Here is a 23,272-nt window from a genome sequence, read left to right as displayed (position 1 = left end):
CAAAAATGGACCTACCTATCCCACTTCTGGGTATGTATCTAAAAGAACTGAAATCAAGATGTCCAAAGGCAGCTGCATTCCCACATTCACTGCAACATTATTGACAATAACCAAAATACCAGAACCACTTTTAATGTCCAACAACAAATGAACAGATCAAAAAATGTGGTATATACACACAATGGCATATTGTTCAGCCTTGAAAGGAACCCCTGCTGTATGTAACAATATGAATAAACCTGAAGGACATCACGCTAAGTGGAATAAACCAGTCACAGAAATACAAGTACTGCACTATTCTACTTATGAGTTATCCAAAACGGTCAGACTCACAGACACAGAATACAACGGTGGTTTTGGGGGAAATGGAGAGTCGCTGTTTAACGGGAACCAAGTTGCAGTCATTCAAGAAGTGTAAGTTCTAGTGATCTGCTGTACAACATCATGCCTGTAATTAATACTATATCGCACACAAAAACTTATCAGGGTAGTTCTCCTGTTAGGAGATTTTACCACAATAAAAAAAAGCTGGTGAAACTTTTAAAGTCAAAACATTTGGATTAAGTAGTATGGCAAAAGTTAAAGACTTAGAGTTTTAAGTTCAGATTGAAGCACTCAGAACACAAAAAAATATGAGAAAGTTTTCCAAAAAAAAATACAGAAAACAGATGAAGTGCCAATAACTGGCTGAGAGAAAAAAAAATCATCTCAATAGAAGCAAACTATTTTGGCTAAAACTGGAACATTCATTCATGAATTCAAAAGAAAACATTAGCAACTCAGGAATAAAGAAGAATCTCCCAAGTCTGTCTAAGTATCTGCAGAAAACTTTGAGGAGGAAGAGAATGAAAAGTCAGAAGCTTATTAGAATGAAGATATTCACTAAGATTGGATTCAAAAATCTGCCTACCCCCACCCCCAAAAAATCAGTACCATTTCTCTAAACCTGAGATAACCATCTAGGAAACATAAAAATAGCTATTTTAGTTATTTTTAATAGCAACAAAAGCAATAAATTCCCCAGGCATTAGGTTAAAGGTAAATCCTCTATGGAGAAAATCTTTTAAAACCTAGTAAGAGACAAAAGTGACTGATACAAATAAATGGAGATTTCCATAATCACAGGTGAGAGGATTCATTATGAGATACCAGTTCATCCCTCAGATTAATCAAATTTAATGTAACCCTAATCCAGACTTCAGCTGGATTCAGTTATTTTAAAATGCATATGAAAATAAAGGTACAAACAGCATTGAAAAGGAAGAACTAAGAAAATTTTATGATGTTATACCACAGACATGAAGCTATACCATAAACACTAATAAGAACTAGTATAGTACTAGTACAAAAATAAACATCCTAATACGATGGTGTAAACAGCTGAGATAGGCTCATTTACATATGGGAAGTTAATATGTAATTAAAAAATGGCACAATTCAGGGGTGAAAGGAGGACTTAGATAGGGCTGGGAAAACTGGTTCATGTATTGAGAAAAATTAAAATGGATTCTTAACTTAAATCAAAAGGGTAAACTCCAAATGGAATAAAGACCTAAACATGGAAGGTAGACTAAAGTCAACAAAAGAAAACATAGAAAGATAGCCTCAAGATAAAGGCAGGGAAGAATTTCCTAGAACAGAAACAAAAATCACAAGGAAAAAAAAAAAACTGCTGAATTTGACTGTACCAAAATTAAGAATTTCTATACAAAGGCACTCTGGGAAGATCTGAATAGATGACAAATCTGAAGAAGACACTACCAACATACTAACTTAACAAGGGTCAAACTATTTATAAAATGAAGAAATTCCTGTAAATCACTATGATAAAAGTCCAGTGGGAAAATGGGCCAAGGATATCAATAATTCATAGAACAAAGAACCCCAAAAGCTATTAAGCATGTAAAAAGATGGTCATACCTATTAGTAATCAGACAATGCAAACTAAATAATGCAGCATCATTTGATGACTAATAACCTGCAAAAAAAAAAAAACATTGCTAGAGAATGCCAAGTGTTCCTGGTGAGTGGACAGATTGATCTCTAGAATGTCTGTACTAATTTAGAAGCACTTAGTCAAGTGAAGAAATTACATACTCTTTGACCTAAATTCGCACATCTGAGCACGTATCACAAAGAAATTCTCACACAGGTCATGAGGGGGCATGTATACAGGTGTTTATTGAGGTTCTATTTGTGATGGGATGCAAATGAAGGAATTCAACCATCTCCCTAGCTCCACCAGGGAAAATGGATACACAATGTATGAGATACACTACAGTGTACCATGAAGTAGTCAGAACTAATAGACTACATGTATCCACAACCACAAAGATAAGTCACCAAAAAAGTGTTAAGAAATAGACAAAATACTATAAAAAATATCATTTCTGTAAATTAAGCTTGGAATTTGCTTCACAATAATCTGGGCAAGGTGGAGATGAGTGGGGAGAAGTTATAGATAATAAACTCACGGCCCAGATTATTTTATCACAGTTGGTAACGAGTACAGAAAGCTTATTACCATTTTCTCTTCTTTCGTATAGTTAACTTTTTGTATAATTTTAAAATGTATACAAAATACTACTTTGACCCCCTAAAAGAGAAGGTATATAAAATGCACCAGAATGGCCACCTGACAGAGTAGAAGCGGGAGGGGTAGAAAAGAGAACATGAAAGGAAAAACAAGAGGCCTTATGTGGGCCAATGATAATACAAGTATAACACTTCCTGTTAACCAGGGTATTACCACCGATTTTTCACATCAGAGAAGTTTCCAGGTCTGCACTAGTAAAAGGCAATTGTTGTATACCCCATCAGTTGGTAGTCATTGCTTTCAGTTGTCAAAGCAATGACCAAATGATGTTCCTTAACTCAAAAATTGATTCAATACCATGACCCTCCCTATAACGAGACTATTTCTCAGAAGGTTCCTTTTTGCATCTATTTCACTATTCTCTTACGATGACTGTTTACTATTTACTTATTTCTAAATTAATGGTTTACTTCTTCCTTCTCATCATGATTTTCAGACCTCAATACTTAAGCATTGACCCCCTCTTCCTATGGAACTCATCTTTTACCTCTTTCAAAACACCACCCAGCGCCACCTTGAACAATACTAGATTAAGGGAATAGAAATAACTATTTATTACAAGGAAAGCGTAACTAATTTTATTTCTCCTTTTTCTAGTATGTCTTTTAATCTTGAGGCCACCTATGTGCTACTGAGGGAAGTAAACTGAACAGGGCATATAATCAGGCTCCATTGAATCCAAAACCAACCTCCAGATAGTATGCCAGTTTCACTTTTTGTTTCCCCATTATCTGCTAATAGGGAAAGACAGTAAGGACAGCAGTTATTTTGGGTCTCCCAGCAAATAGGTCCTAAGAGATAAAATGTGGCGGGAATGAAAGGTAGTACAGTCATTAGATCAAGCTAGGCGTTCTCAACATTAGCCTGTACCAGAATCACCTGGAGATCTTGTTAAATCAGAGTGCGGAGGCACTGCGTCCCAAGTTTGATTCAGTACGCCTGAGTAAGACACAAGAAACACTGTTTCAGCAAGTCCCCAGGTGTTAGTGATGATGACAACGGTGGTGGTGGTGATATTCAGAGTGGAGGCTTTCAAATCGCCCCAGCCCACATCCAGGACCCAAACCCCTGACCACCAGAGCACACTGCCTACCATATGGAGATGGTTTTGCTGAAAGCATTCCAAACTACCAAAAACATATCTAATTTGTAGAAGGAATTAGTTCATAAATTTAGAAAAGTGGTCATGGTAACCTAGCAAGTGTTATTTAGTATAAGATAAAAAGCAAGCACTGTTTCACTTCTTATAAGGATACTGCCCACCTACTCCTTAGTTTATGAATTTCTCATTCTAGGATCGTTCAAGTATGTTAGAAAAAAACTGTTTTCAATACCTGGACAAACAGCCCCTCAGTAGTCCTTGTTATAAGTGACTCTGGTTCTCAGCGCTGCCTACATTTCAAAATCAATGATTAAAAAATCCCAGTGCCAGGGCTTCATGCTGGACTACTTAGATTCTCTAAAAGTGAACCCAAGAGTGGTTCGTATAACCCAAATGTGCAGATAGGATTGATAAAACCCACCAAACTAATCACTTTAAGTTACAAGCACTCACTTAGATTGTCAACCACAATACCAACAGCAAGTAACAGAAAATATTGCTTCAGAAGTGGCATAAATAAGGGAATTTATCAACTTACCCACTCACAAGTTCCTAAGGCAGCTTTCTGTAATCCAGGCTGTATATCCAGGTTATAGCCATACACCTCCGAAGTTCTGCCACTCCTGCTCCAACCGACGTCTTCCTCCTCAGGCTGCGAATAAGATGGTTTATAGCCACGTCAGCCCCACGCACTCACGCACACCCAGGTGCTGCTAGTTTACAGAACCGAAACCTTTCCCACTACACACAACGTACTCATAGCTAACTGTACGAGCTAGCCGTCATAATTGAATTACCATGATCAGCTGAGGCTGATGGTCCTGAAACTTGAGTGAGCTTTAAAATCACCTGGAGAGACTGTTAAATCACGATCACTACCCTACCCCTACAGTTTCATATTCTCTTCTTCTAAGGTAGGGCCCAAGTATTTTCATACTTAGTTCTCAAAGTGATTTTTGATGCACTTTGAGAACCATTTAGAGAACCTGCTGACAACATAAGCAGCTTTCCTTAAAACACTTGGCTATTTGAAAGAGTAACCACTTACAGTTTTTTAAAATATGTCCATGTTGGCAGCCTTAAGTGAGTAGGCCCTGAGGCCCAGGCCAAAGTTCACAATAGCTTGCACCTGAAAAGAGGTAAATGTACGCATGCGCTAGTAGCGTGAGTCAGCATTATAAACACTACGCATGCGCCACTAGCATTAATAAAAGGACAAGTGTGCACACCTGAGCGCCACCGCCAGGCCGAGTGCACCACCCGCTTGTACTGCTATAAAGTGCTGTTTTGCTCCAAGTCGGCTCCTAGCACCTTCTTCCAGTTGGTCAGCTCACCTCCTCGAATCCCTCTTCACCTCCCGGAATCCCTCTTCACCTCCCATGGCTGACAGTCCACAAGTTCTCTGATACTCCTTTTGAGGCGGGAAGCCCCATAAAAAGACCGGCAGGAATCCCAGGCAGGGCCACCACTCTCCTGCCAGCACCGTCTGGTTCCCTGGCCCAGAGGCTCTCACTTTTTGCCTCTGAAACGGCTAACTTAGACCTAAAATTCTATTGGTTCCCTGAGCTCACTTCTGATTGGTTATTTCCTTCACTTCTGATTGGTTATTACTCTCATTTCTGATTGGTCCACTTCCCTAACTTCTGATTGGTCCATTTGTAGTACTTTATTTGCATGGAGCTCACTCCTGATTGGTTATTTCTCTCACTCCTGATTGGTCTATTTCTACAAAGCTTGTTCCTGGTTGGTCAACTTCTGTTGTACTTTATTTGAATATGATGTTGCAAAGTGTAAACTGGCAGCCTATAAAGGCCTGTATAAACCTACAGACAGGGTCCAGAGCTTGAAGTGTTAACTCCTCTGGGCCCGCTGGCATAATAAATCTGAGTTCTCCAACTCTCCGAGTGATGCTTGGTCTCTCGCCTGGATCCAGGTTGCTGCCACAACTGAGCTGTAACACGGAGCTGTAACACATTTTTTTGCAACACTTTCCCTTCCTTTGACTGTGGGCTGGACTTAGTGGCTCACTTCTAACAAATAGGATCCAGTAGAAGTGATGGTATGACTTAAATAGTAGGTCATAAAACACATCACAGATTCCATCTTGGCCAGTCTCTCTGTTGAATCATTCTCTCCAAAGGAAACAAACAGCCATGTCATGAGGACACTCTGGAGACACATGGTAAAGAACCGAGGTCTCTGGCCAATAGCGAATTAGTCCTCTTGGAAGCAGATCCCCCAGCTCCCGTCAAGTCACAGATGACTGTAGCCCTTGGCTATTATCCTGACTGCAAACTCAAAAGACATCCTAAGCTAGAACTCCCCAGATAGGCGGCTTCCCAACTCCTGAGCCACAGGTGTAAATATCTGTTGTTTTAAGCCACTAAATTTCGAGGGTAATCCGTTATGCCATAATAGATAACTCCTAAAATAAATTAACAAAACTGGAAAGAGGAGAAAAAGAGATACCATCTTGAGAAATCCACAGTGTCCACAGTGTCTGGTTGCTTCAGTTAATGAAAGTTCAATATAAAGACATACATGCTGAGAAACTCGGGAAATCCAAACTAGGTTTTAAGGAACAACAGGAACTTAAAGGTCCCTCTATATTCAAGCAGCTTCTAGGATTCTCAGCATCAGGGACTCAGGGATCTTAAGTTGCAGGCTGCTCCAAGGTTAACTCAAGAAATATTTGTTCCATTTTCCTCTTCCTAGAGACCAGCCATCTCACATCCCATTCTATATCTTTTGTTGTTCTTAATCTCATAATCTCCATTCCCTCCTTCCAGTGTGTGCCTCCCCTGAAGGTTTCTGAGACTCACTGCTCTGCAAAGTGTAATCTGTGGACCAGCATTCATCAGTTTCACCAGGGAACATGTTAAAATGCAAAACTTGGGGCCCCACCTCAGACCTACTGAATCAGAATAAGCATTTAAGTTTGAGAGAAGCTGCTCTACATCACAACGATTAGGTGGAACCTCCCACCACTTACTGCAGTGATTCTCAAATTTTGATGCATCTTCTAATTAAAATCTGCCAGCCCCCCTCACTGAGACATTCTGATTTTGTTGTGTATGAGTAAGACTGACCAATGGAAGTTTTAGAAGCTTCCAGGGGACTCTAATGTCCAATAAAGCTTGGTAACTATTAGCACGCAACCTTCTTTTCTTAGTATTTCCCAATTAAATTTCACAAAAGAGAGCATTTGATTAACTGTCTTATCTTTTAATACAAAGGCATAGGCATTTAACCATTCAGTTGTGGAGGAAAGACTGAGTATTGCAGGATTACATGACCCAAAACATAACCACTGCTGCTTAGCAAGGCTGCAGGGGAATGTAGTTTTCAGTAGTGCAGTGTTTCTTAATCTTGGCTACACATTAGAATAATCTAGGGAGTTTTAAAAGCTCACGTCCTAAACTCCACAGAACAACTCACTCAGAATCTCTGGGTTGGATCCAGGCAACAATGGTGTTAATCCTCCCAGATGATACCAATTTGCAGCCAATATTGAAAAACACTTAATAGGCATAGCAATGGACATGTCTATATAAACAGTATTCCAAACTAAATACAAATCTAAATTCTGTTGGCTTTAAAATCATGGTTATTTATTTTTGACCCAATCTAAAATTAGTTGAGTGAACAAAAGCATCATGTAAGGAAAAGAACATAGGTTTTTGAATCAGAGAGACCTGGGGTTTAACCCAGTAATGGAGTGGATTTGGGCAAGTTTTTAATCTTGATAAACTTGTTTTCTCATCCATAAAATAGGGGTAAAACTGACTAACTCAAAGGATTATAAGAAGAACAAATGTTATAATGTATGTGAAATACTTTAGACATTATAGGTAGTAAAATGTTATTTACTTTCTCTTCCATGTATGGGGGAATATTTTCTTTAAAAAAGTGTAGTTCTGTGGATTATTGGGTGTAAACCTCACACCAACCCCCTGGGGCTGTTGTTTTTCCAGTTTCACAGATAAGAAAACTGAAACTTAAAAAAAAAAAAAAAAAAAAGGTTAAATAATGAGTAATAAGCTGAGATTCAAACACAGTTACCTAACCCCAAAGCCCAGATTCTTAACCATTCCATTGTACCACCTCTCTAAAACAGCTATCACCTTCCTGGTTCATGAAAAACAAACGTTGGTATGCATACGGGGCGGGGGGCAGGAGGAGTGGGAAATGAGGCTCAAGGAAGGGAGAGAGGAATGTCTGTGGTGATGTGCCCTGGCACACAGGCTACCAGCATCCTGGTGATTGTTCTGCTCGTTTTCTTCCCTCAGGGCAAGCTGTCAATTGCAGACCTTCCAATCCCATCCTAGAAGGTCACAATGCAATTCTTCAAAGGTGGTACTGTCAGTATACTTTTGAAAAATCACCAGAATGTGCTTATTTTTTTCATACACAATTCCTGCCTACACAAGCATAACATAGTCTCTACTTTCATCAGCTAAGGAATGGAAGAGACACAAACCTATAAATAACTATTTCCAATTAACCTGCTTCCTGTGCTCTTCCTGTCTTTCAATTTGATTCAAGTTCTCTTTCCTTCAGAAGCCAATTACAATTGTCACTTGGTTTTCTTCAGATATATTTCTTTTCTTGTTTATACTGCTTCTTCTATCTTGTAGTTAATTCCTGCAATCGCCCTTGGAGAATTCATTAGCCAGAATGGTTTTCAATTTGACTAAATTTAACTTATAAATCTTTGCATCTTTTCAACACACATCCCTGAAAAACCCTTTAGTTTAAGACAGATGCAGAAAAGATGTCTCTCAACACCTGGAACCAACACATTGTTGTAGATCAACTAGACTTCAACTTTAAAAAGTGAGTTTGGACAGCCATGGATGTCTGTATTTAACATTGATTCAATTAGCATTTTTTCAATTAGCATTAGTGATTTAAAAAAAAGACTCAAATATAGATTTAAGATTCAGAATTGGAGCAGGCCCAAGTCCTAAGTTTAATTTAAGTTAAAGTTTGTCCTTGGCATACTTCACTTACTCTCTTTAGTTTCCAGGATCTCTCATTATTCAGATGTTTCCATATTTCTCTTTCCCTATCAAAGTGTAACCATCCCATATTAAAGTCCCTTGGTTTGCTGCTAAATAACAATTGTCTTCTCTCTTTTCTACATTATTCTCTCAATTGGATCATTCTCACTGGCATACATATTCAAATATTTCACATCTTTTAAAAAAATCTTCCTTGAGACCACATCACCTTAAAGCTACTATCCCATTTTTGGCACCCTCCACAACAAAATCAGTTTAGAGTTGCCCATACTCATTCTCGACTTCCTCACTATCTAGTCTCCTCTGTACTATGTTCAGTTTTTCAATAAATTTAAAACTTTTCTAAAAAAAAATTCATTTTAAAGTTTTTTTTTGTTTGTTTTTTAAGAAAAAAGAAAGACAAACCTGGGGAAGTCATAAACTTTCTGAGAAGGCAGTGGATTGCTCCAGGGCTTGAAATAGGAGTGTGAGTCAATTTTATTCAAATCCCAGACGACTTCTGATTTACACACAAATTCACTAAGACAGCACAACTTTAATGCTCCAGGTGTAAATAAAAATCTACTTTCCTCTCTCCTTACCCACAAAGGAATAGTAAAACTGGCCTAAAGTTTCCCAGACTGTGTTTACCTGAAGACGCCAGCTTCTCTTCGGATTTCTCAAACTCAGAAATGGCACGATTGTCAATAGGTCTCGCAAGTGTTATACCTTGCTCTACTTTGAATATATACATATATACACAAAGTGTACACACACACACACACACACACACACATATAACTTAAAAGCCAAGCAAAACAAAAAAACTTGAGTGTACATCAGAATCACCCAGAGGGCTCGTGAAAACATTAATGACTGGATGCCACTTTAAGAGTTTCTTGATTCCTTAAGCTTTGTATTTCTAACAAGTTCCCAGGTAATACTGATGTTGCTGTTCTAAGGATTATATCTGGAGAACTACTGACCAAAGCCAAGCATGGTAACTCCATTCTTACCACTGTTTTTCCTTTTTTTTTGGAATAGACATGAGACCAAACAAATGAGAGCTGACTTGCTTCAGGGAAAGCATTCCGCATCCTGAAAAGAAGGTACAGACCCTTTTCTTCTCATGCATGTATTGTACTTAAATATTGAAAACCAGCTTGAGATCAAGAGGGACACTGACAAACAATGGCATGTCAAAAGATGGGGAAACTTGCATCTTTAATGTCACTGAGCTTCAACTAACTGGAGCCCACCCTACCTCCAAATATCCCATGTAAAAGAAATTATTTCCTAATCGTCTATACCTATTTGAATCATGATGATTGGTTTCTCATAGTTAGGTCATCTTGAAACACTACCTCTCAAATCCTGTCCCTTTCCACTCTGTTCATCATTTACTAGTTTCAACCATAGTGGCCTTCAGTTTCTCGAACCTGCAAAGCTCATTCTACATCAGGATCTGCCATTGCTCGTCCCTCTGCCTGGACACTCTGCCCCTGGACCTCTCCATGGCTGGCTCTTTCTTGTCGTTGGAGTCTTAAATCTGATGTCACTTTTTCAAAGCTGTCTTTCCAAATCATGCAATTTGAAGTGGTGTTCTTCACTTGCCTCCAAAACTCTTTCCCTATTACCCCATTTTATTTTCTTCAGAGCATTTACACCATTCTAAGTTATATTCTAGCATTTGAACCTTTACATTTTTGTTCAACCTCCACCCCTCCTTCTTTCTACAATGTAAGGTCCTTGAGAATTGTGACCATCTCTATCTTGTCTATCTCCCTATATCCAGTGCCTGGAAGGGTGCCTAGGAATGGAGTGAGTAATTAACAAATATTTGTTTATGAACAAGAATATGAAAATGAATATATGTATATATATGCATGACTGGAACATTATGCTGTACACCAGAAACTGACACATCATAACTGACGATACTTCAATTTAAAAAAAAAACCAAGTATTTGTTAAATGAGTTAATTTAAAAGGCTGACTTATGCTCTTTTTAAAATAAATTTGGACTTTTTCCAAATGCGAGAATTTTGGAAAGACAGTTGAGAGAGGATATTTAAAGGTAAATCTAAAGATTCCATTCAGAAAGAATCAAGCACAGCTGTCACCAAAACTCCTGGTGTATAAAGACAGTTGACAACATACCCATACACCAGACTACAGCAATGCCAGCAAAAGAAAAGGCAGCAATATTCAAATCAAAAGTCACTAAGGACAAAGAACATACTCTGTCTCTGACCCACCGAGCTTCCTGTAATTAACAAGGTGAGGGGTTATGTCATACGTCTGTGTTTTTCAGCAGTGCTGTACATTTCAATGTAAGTTAGGGAGTGGAATCACTAGCACTCATCTAACCTGGCCCAACACTTCAAGGCAGTTTCCTACAAGAGGGGATCATAGATAGTCTTAGAGAGGAGCATGGCCCAAGGGAGTTGAAAAGCTTCCTTCTCACTTGTTCTTCAGAGAGAAGTTCCACCCAAAGGACACCATCACGAGCATCTGGGGCACAGTGGCAGGATAATTTGTTTCTTCCTCCAACCCCTGCAAGTTTCCTGTTCTCCAGACTGACTGTCTATCCTGAACTCACTTACAGTAAGCACCCTCCCTGCCTCCTTCTGGGACATCATCATACGGGTCAGACGAACTGATTCTCCACATATTCTGTTTTCATCCTACTTTTGCAATTGGAAAAGGCTCTCAAGGCCAAGCCGTCCTGATGGATGAGCAGAACAGGCAGCTACTGATGAGGTAAGATTTATAGTTGAGAGATGAAGCCTTTGACTCTCAAAATACTACCCCAGCCACCCATGACTGAACTTCACCTAAAAGGGAACAGAATCTTTTAAAAGTGAGTAATTTTTTTATATATAGTGTTCATGTGCTATAACTTTAAGTGTCTTGATGAATTTAAACTGTTTTAGTAATTGTGTTTTTTTTATTGAAGTACAATTACAATGTGTCCATTTCTAATGTATAGCACAATGTCCCAGTCATGCATATACATATATTCATTTTCATAGTTAGTAATTATTTTAATAAAGCAGCAAGTGTAAGTTCCTGGAGGAACATATCCACCTCTGGAAGATACATTACCAGGTCATCCCTATTCAAGTGATCACACCCACAACAAGTTTAAGTCAAACAGGGTTTACTACGTAAGGCCTTAAACTGAGTGAATGTTCAGAGGAAGAATTTTGTTTGCTTTTGCTTTTTCTAAAAATTACTTTTTAAGTCCAAGGGATATATTCCTATCCTCCTTCTCTAGAGATAAAAAAAAAAAAAGAACACATTCTTTCTTTCCCATTTACCATTCAAATAAGCCGGAATATGCACCTGAGAGCTGAGAAGCTAGAGTTGAAAGCATAGGGCTATCACATGTTATTCTACTTGGAAGTATGACTGAGAAGGATGAGAACTCTACTCACTATTGCTGTATATATTACTCATTCATGGATTCATGGACAAAATAACCAGTTACGAAAGGCTTCCTAAACTAGTTTTGCTTTACAAATCATTCGGCCCTGAAATGACTTCCATTTTTATTTGTTCCTGATTCCTATAAACATATCTACATTAGTCCTCTTTGGTCTTTGTCTCTGATTTGTCAATTGATTCTGGGCTGCTTGCCCTGTTTTAGCTACTAAATTAATTTATTCTTTTTCTTTATCTGCCTAATTATTCTATTAAGGCTTAACAAGAGAAAGAAATTATTTTCAAATATTAGTCTTATGTGTATTTATTGGGACCAAAAGGCTGTGCTTTCACTCACTTATTTATAGTGATCAGCCACCTATGTATCAAACTTTATGCTAGGCACCATAGAGAAAAATTTAAATGAAGAGAGTTTCTACCCATTATGTTAGTTACAACATGGTAAGAAATGTATAAAAACAAGCATTATATGAGGTAGAAAGTGGTAAATATGCCCCCAAAGATTTTACTAAGATTTGGTGAGAGGTCACAGCGAGAATATAGCAGAAGAAAGAGAGACCAGATGCAAGAGAAACAGCTCATTAGGAGAAACGATGCAGTAAATTTCATTATCAAGAAAATATATACCTACAAGATAAATTTATATATTGGAGAAATAGAAGGAACATGCCAAGCACTGCATTTTAGGAAAAATGAGGCCAGGGGTGAGGGAAGTGAAAAACTGCAATTATACAACAGACCACATACCAGGTTCAGAAAATATGTGACTTCTTAAACCTTCATGCAGATTATAAACCTTATAGGCATAAGTTATTCAAGTGATGGAGGAGATCAACAATCAAGACATCTCATTTGCTCAAATCCTATCGGAGAAATTCTGGACTTTGCTTTCAAATGTGTTTCTCTTTGAAAGTGTAGAGAGTAATCTGTGGAAACTGCTTCTCTAACAGGGAATAAAGAGTTAGTTAAATGAAATTCTCAAAACCTCAAGGAAATATATGACAAACCTACAGCCAGCATAGTACTCAACAGTGAAAAACTCAAAAGCTTCCCACTAAAATCTGGGACAAGACAAGGATGCCCACTATCACCACTCCTATTCAACATAGTCTTAGAAGTCCTAGCCACAGCAATCAGGCAAGAGAGAGAAATAAAACGGATCCAAATTGGAAAAGAAGAGATAAAACTGTCACTATATGCCGACGACATGTTACTATATATAGAAAACCTAAAAGGTCCACATAAAAACTATTAGAGCTGATTGAAGAATTCAGCAAGGTAGCAGGTTACAAGATTAATGTTCAAAAATCAGTTGCATTTCTTTACACTAATGATGAATCAACAGAGAAAGAAAGTAAAGAAACAATCCCCTTTAAAATAGCACCCAAAGTAATAAAATACCTAGGAATAAATCTAACCAAGGAAGTGAAAGAATTATACACAGAAAACTATAAACCATTGATGAAGGAAATTAAAGAAGACTTTAAAAAATGGAAAGATATCCCATGCTCTTGGATTGGAAGAATCAATATTGTTAAAATGGTCACACTGCCCAAGGCAATCTATAGAGTTAATGCAATCCCTATCAAATTACCCAGGACATATTTCACAGAACTAGAACAAATCATAATAAAATTTATATGGAACCAAAAAAGACCTAGAATTGCCAAAGCATTACTGAAGAAAAAGAAAGAGGCTGGAAGAATAATTCTCCAAGATTTCAGACAATACTACAGAGCTACAGTAATCAGAACAGCATGGTATTGGTACAAAAACAGACATATAGACCAATGGAACAGAACAGAGAGCCCAGAAATGAACCCACAAACTTTTGGTCAACTCATCTTCAACAAAGGAGGCAAGAATATACAATGGAATAAAGACAGTCTCTTCAGCAAATGGTGTTGGGAAAACTGGACAGCAGCATTTAAAGCAATGAAGCTAGAACACTCCCTTACACCATACACAAAAGTCAACTCAAAATGGATCAAAGACTTAAACATAAGACACGATACAATAAACCTCCTAGAAGAAAATATAGGCAAAACATTATCTGACATACATCTCAAAAATGTTCTCCTAGAGCAGTCTACCCAAGCAATAGAAATAAAAGCAAGAATAAACAAATGGGACCTAATTAAACTTACTAGCTTCTGCACAGCAAAGGAAACCATAAGTAAAAAAAAAGACAACCTACAGAATGGGAAAAAATTTTTGCAAATGAAACCGACAAAGGCTTTATCTCCAGAATATATAAGCAGCTCATACGACTTAATAAGAAAAAAACAAACAACCCAATCCAAAAATGGGCAGAAGACCTAAACAAGCAATTCTCCAAGGAAAGCATACAAATGATCAATAGGCACATGAAAAAGTGCTCAATATCACTAATTATCAGAGAAATGCAAATCAAAACTACAAGGAGGTATCATCTCACACCAGTCAGATTGGCCATCATTCAAAAGTCCACAAATGACAAATGCTGGGGGGGCTTTGGAGAAAAGGGAACCCTCCTACACTGCTGTTGGGAAGGCAGTTTGGTGCAGCCACTGTGGAAAACAGTATGGAGATTCCTCAAAAGAATAGGAATAGACTTACTGTATGACCCAGGAATCCCATTCCTGGGCATATATCCAGAAGGAACCCTACTTCAAAATGACACCTGCACCCCAATGCTCATAGCAGCACTATTTACAATAGTGAAGACGTGGAAACAGCCTAAATGTCCATCAACAGATGACTGGATAAAGAAGAAGTGGTATATTTATACAATGGAATACTATTCAGCCATAAAAACCGACAACATAACGCCATTTGCAGCAACATGGATGTTCCTGGAGAATGTCATTCTAAGTGAAGTAAGCCAGAAAGAGAAAGAAAAATACCATATGAGATCACTCTTATGTGGAGTCAAAAAAAAAAAAAAACATAAAGACAAAACAGAAACAGACTCATAGACATAGAATACAAACTTGTGGTTGCCAAGGGGGCGGGGGGTGGGAAGGGACAGAATGGGATTTCAAAATGTAGAATAGATAAACAAGATTATAGTGTATAGCACAGGGAAATACATATAAGATCCTGTGGTAGCTCACAGCGAAAAAAAATGTGACAATGAATATACGCATGTTCATATATAACTGAAAAATTGTGCTCTACACTGGAATTTGACATAACATTGTAAAATGACTATTACTCAATCAAAAAAAAAAAGGGAAAAAAACCTAAGGAAAAGTAATCATATAATCTTGGATTTTGCAATAGCTGGAAAAAGAGAAAGTTGGCCAAATCAAGAATATATGCTATCTGAGAAGCCAGATCCCAAGCCATTCAAAAGAAAGGCAAAATTGAGTCCACACTTTGGTCTCCATAAAAGAAAGTTACTCACAAAGTTGGAAGGTTTTTAAAATAATTTTGATTATATAAGCATCAAGTCCTAATTAAAAGGATAAGAAATGTACTCAAATAAGTGTTATATGGACAGGACTTTTTCAAAACAGAAATAGGTGGGAGAGAAGGCTTTGCAATGAGAGAATGGATGCCCAGGAGGTTCTCTGGTGAACTCACATTCTCACAAATTAATTTCACATCAACTTGTAAATATGTACAAAAGTTGGAAATAAGATGCATAATCATGTTATGACTATAAAAGAAGTCTTAGAATTAGAAAAAAAAAAGATAGTGTGAGGTTGGCTAAAACTTGTAGTAAGCTGAGGCTTGAAGGACAATGGGGACAAAGGAGAGAAGAATAACATAGAAAGGATGGAAGGAAGTTACAAAGTGAAATATCTTTAAGAGCAAAGGGAAGAAATCAGCTAAATAACATTAGCTGCAGCTTACAGGCAAGAGGACAAAAATGGGAAGAGCTGCGGGTTGAGCTTCAGTGAAACTGGTTTCTCACCTGGAAAAGTATCACCTTAACTTCCTCGAGTTTCCACGTCCTTCTTGATCCTACATAGTTCTTTATGCCAGGGAATCTACTTGGATCTGTACATAGACCACATCCTTGGTCCACCTCCTTCTTCCCAAGACGCCCATTTTTCTGAGTAGATTTTTTTCTTTGACTATTTGAGTTCCTACAGTTCTGTTCAACCTTCTTAGAGTCCTCCTACTGTAGAGCGTTTAGGTGAATGAGGACAGGTACAAATTAAAAATAAGACAATTCTGACTGATGAAAATAGGGGAAGAGATTTCCCTCTCCCTTCTCTTTGAGTACTTACTTTAGCAAATTTGCAATTGTAAGTGCTTTCTTATCTCTTTGAAATGTATATAAATCCTTTTGAAGACCAGATGGGCCTTCTGTTAGCTAGCCTTTTGTCTATTTAATGACCAATAATGTCTTCCTCAAGGACAAGGCAGCCATCTGTTCGAACTGCAGACATCAAAAGAGATAGAACCCCTTTCCGCTGGTTTCTATTGGAAGGTATGAGCCTAATTTCAGTGGGCACCTTGCTCCAAGTTGCAAAACACCTTATCCTAAAAATAAGAGAAGTTTGTTTTTCCCCTGAATAAAGCAATTTAGCTATTACAGATGGTCACCCCAATTACCAGATAAAGTTAGAATGAACAGTGTGTGACAAATGGTGTTGTCGAGTCCTCTCACTTGAAGACCAGTTACTGTTTATCTTGAAAACATGTATCAGCTTTGCTATATTAGAACATGTGATTTCTTTCTATCTTTGCAATCTCTTAAAGCTGATTGCCAGTAATATGCAGCCCATTCTGGTTTAATGTTTATTCAACAATAGAAGTGTTTCCTTTCTCTTACTACCTTTGTGAAGGGAATTTCTGGGTTGAGAGCATTTGTTTTTAATTATATTCCTCCAAAAGATACCAAACATTCTTTTCCTGATGGCTTATTGAAAATTAACATACAAACATACTTCAAAAGACACATTTATGCCTGTAGGGAAAGAGAGAAACTTAAAATATATACAGTTCAGGAATGTTGCTTTATCCATCTCAGCAGCTGACATCTTCAATGTTGTATGTCTTATGGTTGGATAAAAATTTTTAAAATTCTTTTGCATAATTCCAAGTAAGTAAATATCAGGAGTGACCTTGCATTTCTGTCCTTAAAAACAAAAAACAAAAAACAAAACCCTAATACACTGCTGGTGGGAATAGAGCTCGGTCCAGCCATTATGGATAACATTACGGCGATTCCTCAAAAAACTCAAAATAGACTTACCATATGATCCAGCATTCCTACTCCTGGGCATATATCCAGAGGGAACTCTAATTCCAAAAGATACATGCACCCCAATGTTCACGGCAGCACTATTTACAACAGCCAAGACATGGAAGCAACAGATGACTGGATAAAGAAGATGTGGTATATTTATACAACAGAATAATACTCAGCCATAAAAAAGAATAAAATAATGCTATTTGCAGCAACATGGATAGACCTGGAGATCATCATTCTAAGTGAAATAAGCCAGAAAGAGGAAGAAAAAAATACCATGATATCACTCATACGTGTAACCTAAAAAAAAGAAAAGAAAAGGAAAAAGAGGATACTAATGAACTCATCTACAAAACAGAAACAGACTCACAGACAGTAAACAACCTCCTTATGGTTACTGGGGGAAAGGGGAGGGAAGGGATTTGGGAGTTTGAGATTTGCAAATATTAACCACTATATATAAAAATAAATTTTTAAAGAATGCCTTCTGTATACCATAGTGAATTATATTCAGTATCTTGTAATAACCTTTAATGAAAAAGAATATGAAAATGAATACATGTATAAATATGCATGACTGGGACATTTTGCTGTACACTAGAAATTGACACATTGTAATTGACTATACTTCAATTAAAAATAAAGACTGTGATCTATTTAATAATGTTGAAATGACATCCAGAAATTTTTCAAAGGGAATATTTGCAGGCTACATAACAGAAGAGTCATTGTGTTCTACTGAAATCACTATCTTTCTATAACAAAACATTTCATTAGATCATTGAAACCATAGAAATCATTTGGCAGCATGTTCTCTCCCACCAGCTGCTATATGTCAGTATCAATTGGCCTTTGATAGATATTTGCTAATAGAAGTGATGTGTTTCCCCATGGGGTAGGGACTAACAGTCACTGTTGAGAGACAGGTATCATTCTCCTGCATAGAAAACAGGAAACCAAAGATGGCCATGTAGTGATGAATACAGAGAAAATCTTAATGAGGGATATATAGAGGGCTAACTTCCCTGAGGTCAGTAACCACTATGTTCTAGGAACATGGAGTTAAACACAATTGTCAGAGATACCAGTGCAATACGAAGATGAAGAATATGGATGACACATAGGCTTCATTCTAGATGCCAACTTGAATTGGGAGTGATTGACTGCAATGCTGCGCTGAGGAAATTTCTGAGTTGTGTTCATCATGACTGTAGAAGCAGGGAGTAGCAGTCCACAGGTTACATATTTACTTTTCCTAGTATAAAAGCTTCTTTTGTACTTTGTGCCTTGATTAGACCTTGTACTTACTGCCTGGTTTACAACGGAGAGCCAGGAAATGACTGCAGTTAGTTAGATGACAAATTCCAACACAGGCTGCAGCATGAGAAATAACTGATCAAAGTTCTGAACATAAGAACTCAACTCACCCAAAGCCATATGTGGGATGGCTGTGGGGAGACCTCTGTTCAATAATTCTCCCAATTTAAGAGCTAAAGGGCTTGGCTTACACAGGAAAATGTGTGTGTGTGTATATATATATATATATATATATATATACACACACACACACACACACACACACACACACACATATAATTCAGCTAGCTTCCAGAAAAGCAGAGGAGAACACTCATTAAGGGCTGTGATAAGCAGTAATCCTGTGGAGCATTTTTGAAGGAGTCACACCTCTCCTTGCTTGTTGATTTTTAATTTTTTCTTCAAATCCTAACCTCCTATATTTATTGAATTTTAGACCTGGAAGGTATCTTGGAAGTTACGAATTTCAATGCCATCATTTTCCAGGAACAGAATGAAGGTGAAGCCCAGAAAGGTAAACTGTTTAAGGTCACACAGCCACTACAGTGGCAGAACCAGGTCTAAAAGCCCTAAGATCAGGAAAAGTGCAGGGCTCTTTCATTTCACTATTCTGTGAGACTGTCCCTTACTTTTCTGTGAGACTGATCTTCCCGCCTTCATTCAGTCAGCCTGAAGTTCTTCTCTCAGGCAAACTCTCCCTTCATGGAAGGGCTCCACAGGGTCCTGCTCCTAGACGTGAAGGCATGTCTTCAGTGGACACATTTGAGCACAGGGGGACCTACACGGCTGACGCCCAGAGCCTTCTGTGCCTCATAAGAATTAGGTACCTGTCACCCCCAGCTGTTCTTTGTAGGTGCCCAGAGTCCCGTCAGAAAGTCGGATCAGGCTTCCATTCTGGGAGAATTCCCACCTCATACCTCTCATGCAGGGTCAAATCAATAAACAGTAGCCCCCCTACCCTACCTTTCATGGGACCTCTCTGTTCCTTGAGACTTTTAGTTCACCAGCTTCTCAAATGTAGTCCCCATGGGTCCTCATCTCCTATTCCTGACTTCTCCCAAGCACGTTAAAAAAGTATAGCACCTTATTACCTGTTAATATTCCTAGTTTCTTCTTGACTGTTAATGAGGCTGACTAAATGAAACACTCACGACACAGTGCTAAAATTTTTAAAGTCATGACTTATGAAATGGAGTTCAATGGTCAACACTGGAAACCTGAAATAGCCTTACCTCTTTTTGGGGGACTGCTTTTGGGCAGACATTTCCAACAAATTTTAGCTGCTTAGCTAAGATTCATGGGATTTTGTGTGCTAGTGCTCATTTCCAAATATTAGGATGAGAGAACAACTTCAGATCAGGCCAATTCTCTCCTCAGTCATGCTCTGGGATCAGTACCAAGGAGACCACTCCATAATTCTTCTGATGCTTTACATTTGTAAAATATTTATTCTCCTCCAAGTTTATCCAAAACACAATGTTACGGACATTTTATCACATTTTTCATATATAGAACAATCCAGAGCACAAGCATGACAAGGCTGGTTGGTTAATATTTCATTATTACTCCTCAGTGTATATTGGCAACCAAGAAGCCATAGCTTTCAATGCATACGAAGAGACCAATAACCACATGAATAATATCAGCGATGGTAACTCTCCTGGAATGTGAACATTTTAAAAATCTTACAACACATCATTACAGATAACAAAGTTTTCTCTACCTCTATTAGGACCCTCTCAGGGTGAGTGAGGTTCTTTTGGGGCCCTAACAGAGCCAAAATCAACAGCAGGATATAATCTACAATAAAAGAAACCAAGACCCTGGAGGCCCTCTACCAGGCTTCAGCATGACCGTATCGGAACATCTTATCTTCCTAGGTTCACCCCTGCAAGGGAGCATCAGAGAGGAGAAGCAGCTGTAGGGACAGCAGCAAAGAACAAGCAAACGACTCTTCTAGAGCTGCCAACAGTCAGGGGACTGACAAACCCCCTTTGATCTTCTCATCTTTCAAAGTTGCTTTAAAATGAAGAGACTCAGAAATATCCTAGCAAGCAAGGCAACATGGTCTTTCTTTTGCTTTTATAGGTCATTAATAGGAGCCCGTACATGTTACTCCAAAATTATGGGTTATACTGAGAGAAATAAATGGCCATTTCCTATGTGTGGAGTTTGTTAAGAAGAGAGGCCCAGGACCACTATCTATATACCTGCATTGTCATGAGAAGCAAAAAAGAAAGACGACCTAAAGGGCACACCATGAGAAAGCAGCCACATAACAGAAATAGCACCAAGTCTGTGGATGATCAGAGCCATTTACAAGCTGTCAACTTAAAGTCACAATAGCTGGAGGAAGAGCAAAGGGAGCAGAAGACAGATCCTACCCTGAAGAGAGAGCAGGCAAGAAACTGACCAAAAGAAAAGAGCACATCAAGAAAAAGTTCAAAAGATGAGTTTTGCAAGATCAACACCACCACGGACACAAGGACATTACAGAGGGACGCTGTCAACCCCTTGCAAAACCCACAGGCAAATGACAAATGAGTAGATATCAAAACAGCTAAACTGAAGCTGGCTTGGCTTTCCCTGACCTGAGCCCCCTGGTAACTGTGTGAGGAGGTTATGTTGGTAACTACATTCACTTTTATATAACATGTCCAAAGTAAGGTATCTTAGTTAAGCTATTTAACAGTTTTACTAAATTTATTAGTCACATATCTCCCCAAAAAAGAGGTCTGACTGGTCTTCTGTGGCTAGTGGAAACCCTCAGCTATAGTCTCAGCAGTCCACACCAGTATAGCTAGAGCCACTACGGGGAACCACAGAGCATAGCACCAGCAGCACTTGAATGCAAATTGGTGGAGTCCCAGGTGGCTGCCAATTTTACCTCAGTCCTTCCCTCCCTCTAAAATAGGGGTCAGCAAGGAATCCCTCTCCTGGGCTTATATCCAGAAGGAACCCTACTTCAGGATGACACCTGCACCCCAATGTTCACAGCAGCACTATTTACAATAGCCAAAACATGGAAACAGCCTAAATGTCATCAACAGGTGACTGGATAAAGAAGAAGTGGTATATTTATACAATGGAATACTACTCAGCCATAAAAACCGACAACATAACGCCATTTGCAGCAACATGGATGCTCCTGGAGAATGTCATTCTAAGCAAAGTAAGCCAGAAAGAGAAAGAAAAATACCATATGAGATCGCTTATATGTGGAATCTAAAAAACAAACAAACAAACAAACAAAAACAAAGCATAAATACAGGACAGAAATAGACTCACAGAGAATACAGACTTGTGGTTGCCAGGGGGGCGGAGGGTGGGAAGGGATAGACTGGGATTTCAAAATTGTAGAATAGATAAACAAGATTATACTGTATAGCACAGGGAAACATACACAAAATGTTATGGTAGCTCACAGAGAAAAAAATGTGACAATGAGTGTGTATATGTCCATGTATGACTGAAAAATTGTGCTGAACACTGGAATTTGACACAACATTGTAAAATGATTATAAATCAATAAAAAATGTTAAAAAAAAATAAAAAAATAAAATAGTGGTCAGCAAACTATAGTAGCTTGTAGGTCAAATCCAGTTAGCTGCCTGATTTTGTAAATAAGGCTTTATTGGAACACAACCACATCCATTTGACTACATATTGCCTGTGGCTGTTCTGTCACGATAATGGCAGAATTGAGCAGTTGCAACCATCAGCACACTTTCTCCATCATTTGCATCTTTTCTCCTACTTGTCTTTCCTTCTTCGCTTTTAGGACTATTATTCAGCCATAGTCTCAACTCCAGAAAGTGTCTGGATTCCCATCTAATCAGGCCATCTAGAACCCAGCTGCCACTAGTGGTTCATTCTAGTTCTGTTTTGGAATTTGGAGAATTTTCACTGTTATGGTTTCCAATTCATTGAATTTCTTAAGTTAAAAATATTGCTTTTGGTAACAAGCCAAAAAAAAGTTAAATATCTCCCTCTTCCCTCCATTCCACCTCTTGAAGTAATCAGTATTAATATTTCAATTCCTCTATATTTTTCTCTAGGGGCATCTTTAAAAAAAATCTCTATTATTACAATAAGGTTGAGAGGATAAAATACTTAACATTTACTATGGAGAGCACATTTGTTCACTAAAGAAATATTTTTGAATACTTGTATGTTTTAAGCGCTGTTCTAAGTGCTGAAAAATCAAGATTCTCTAGGACAGATATTTGAATATCAAATAATATCAGCTGTTTCTTTTCACAGAGTGGTTAAAGAACTCCATCATGCTTAGAAAAGTGGTGACAGTTTGATTGCACACACTAGCCAGTCAATCCAAGAATGAATAATATTAGGCAAAAGGAGGACTAATAACTAGTTGGAGGCATTCTCCAGATCTAGAAAGATAATCGACTCAAAATGTAGGGTATAAAAATAACGAACCAGTAGATCTCTTCTCATACAGCTGACCCCTGAACAACACAATTTTGAACTGCATGAGCCTACTATATACATTTTTTTAGTAAATATGTTGGAAACGTTTTAGGATATTTGCAACAATTTGAAAAACATTTTGAAAAAACTCACATATAGCCTAGAAATATCGAAAAAAATAAGAAAAA

The 23,272-nt window shown here is 38.1% G+C and overlaps 1 long non-coding RNA gene across 1 annotated transcript in view; it reads right to left on the bottom strand.

Annotated features, from left to right (window-relative positions):
• The window catches only part of LOC116153320 (uncharacterized), a 311,464-nt gene that overhangs the window by 197,092 nt on the left and 91,100 nt on the right, over positions 1-23,272 (bottom strand). The window contains exon 4 of the long non-coding RNA XR_010381111.1: positions 4,237-4,350. This is a non-coding gene — a long non-coding RNA (uncharacterized LOC116153320). The remainder of the gene's footprint in view (positions 1-4,236; positions 4,351-23,272) is intronic.

This window comes from Camelus dromedarius, chromosome 5 (assembly GCF_036321535.1).
Source record: "Camelus dromedarius isolate mCamDro1 chromosome 5, mCamDro1.pat, whole genome shotgun sequence".
Taxonomy (NCBI): Eukaryota; Metazoa; Chordata; class Mammalia; order Artiodactyla; family Camelidae; genus Camelus; species Camelus dromedarius.
The sequence above is the reverse complement of the archived record's forward strand: the minus strand, read 5'-3'. Positions and strand labels throughout refer to the sequence as shown.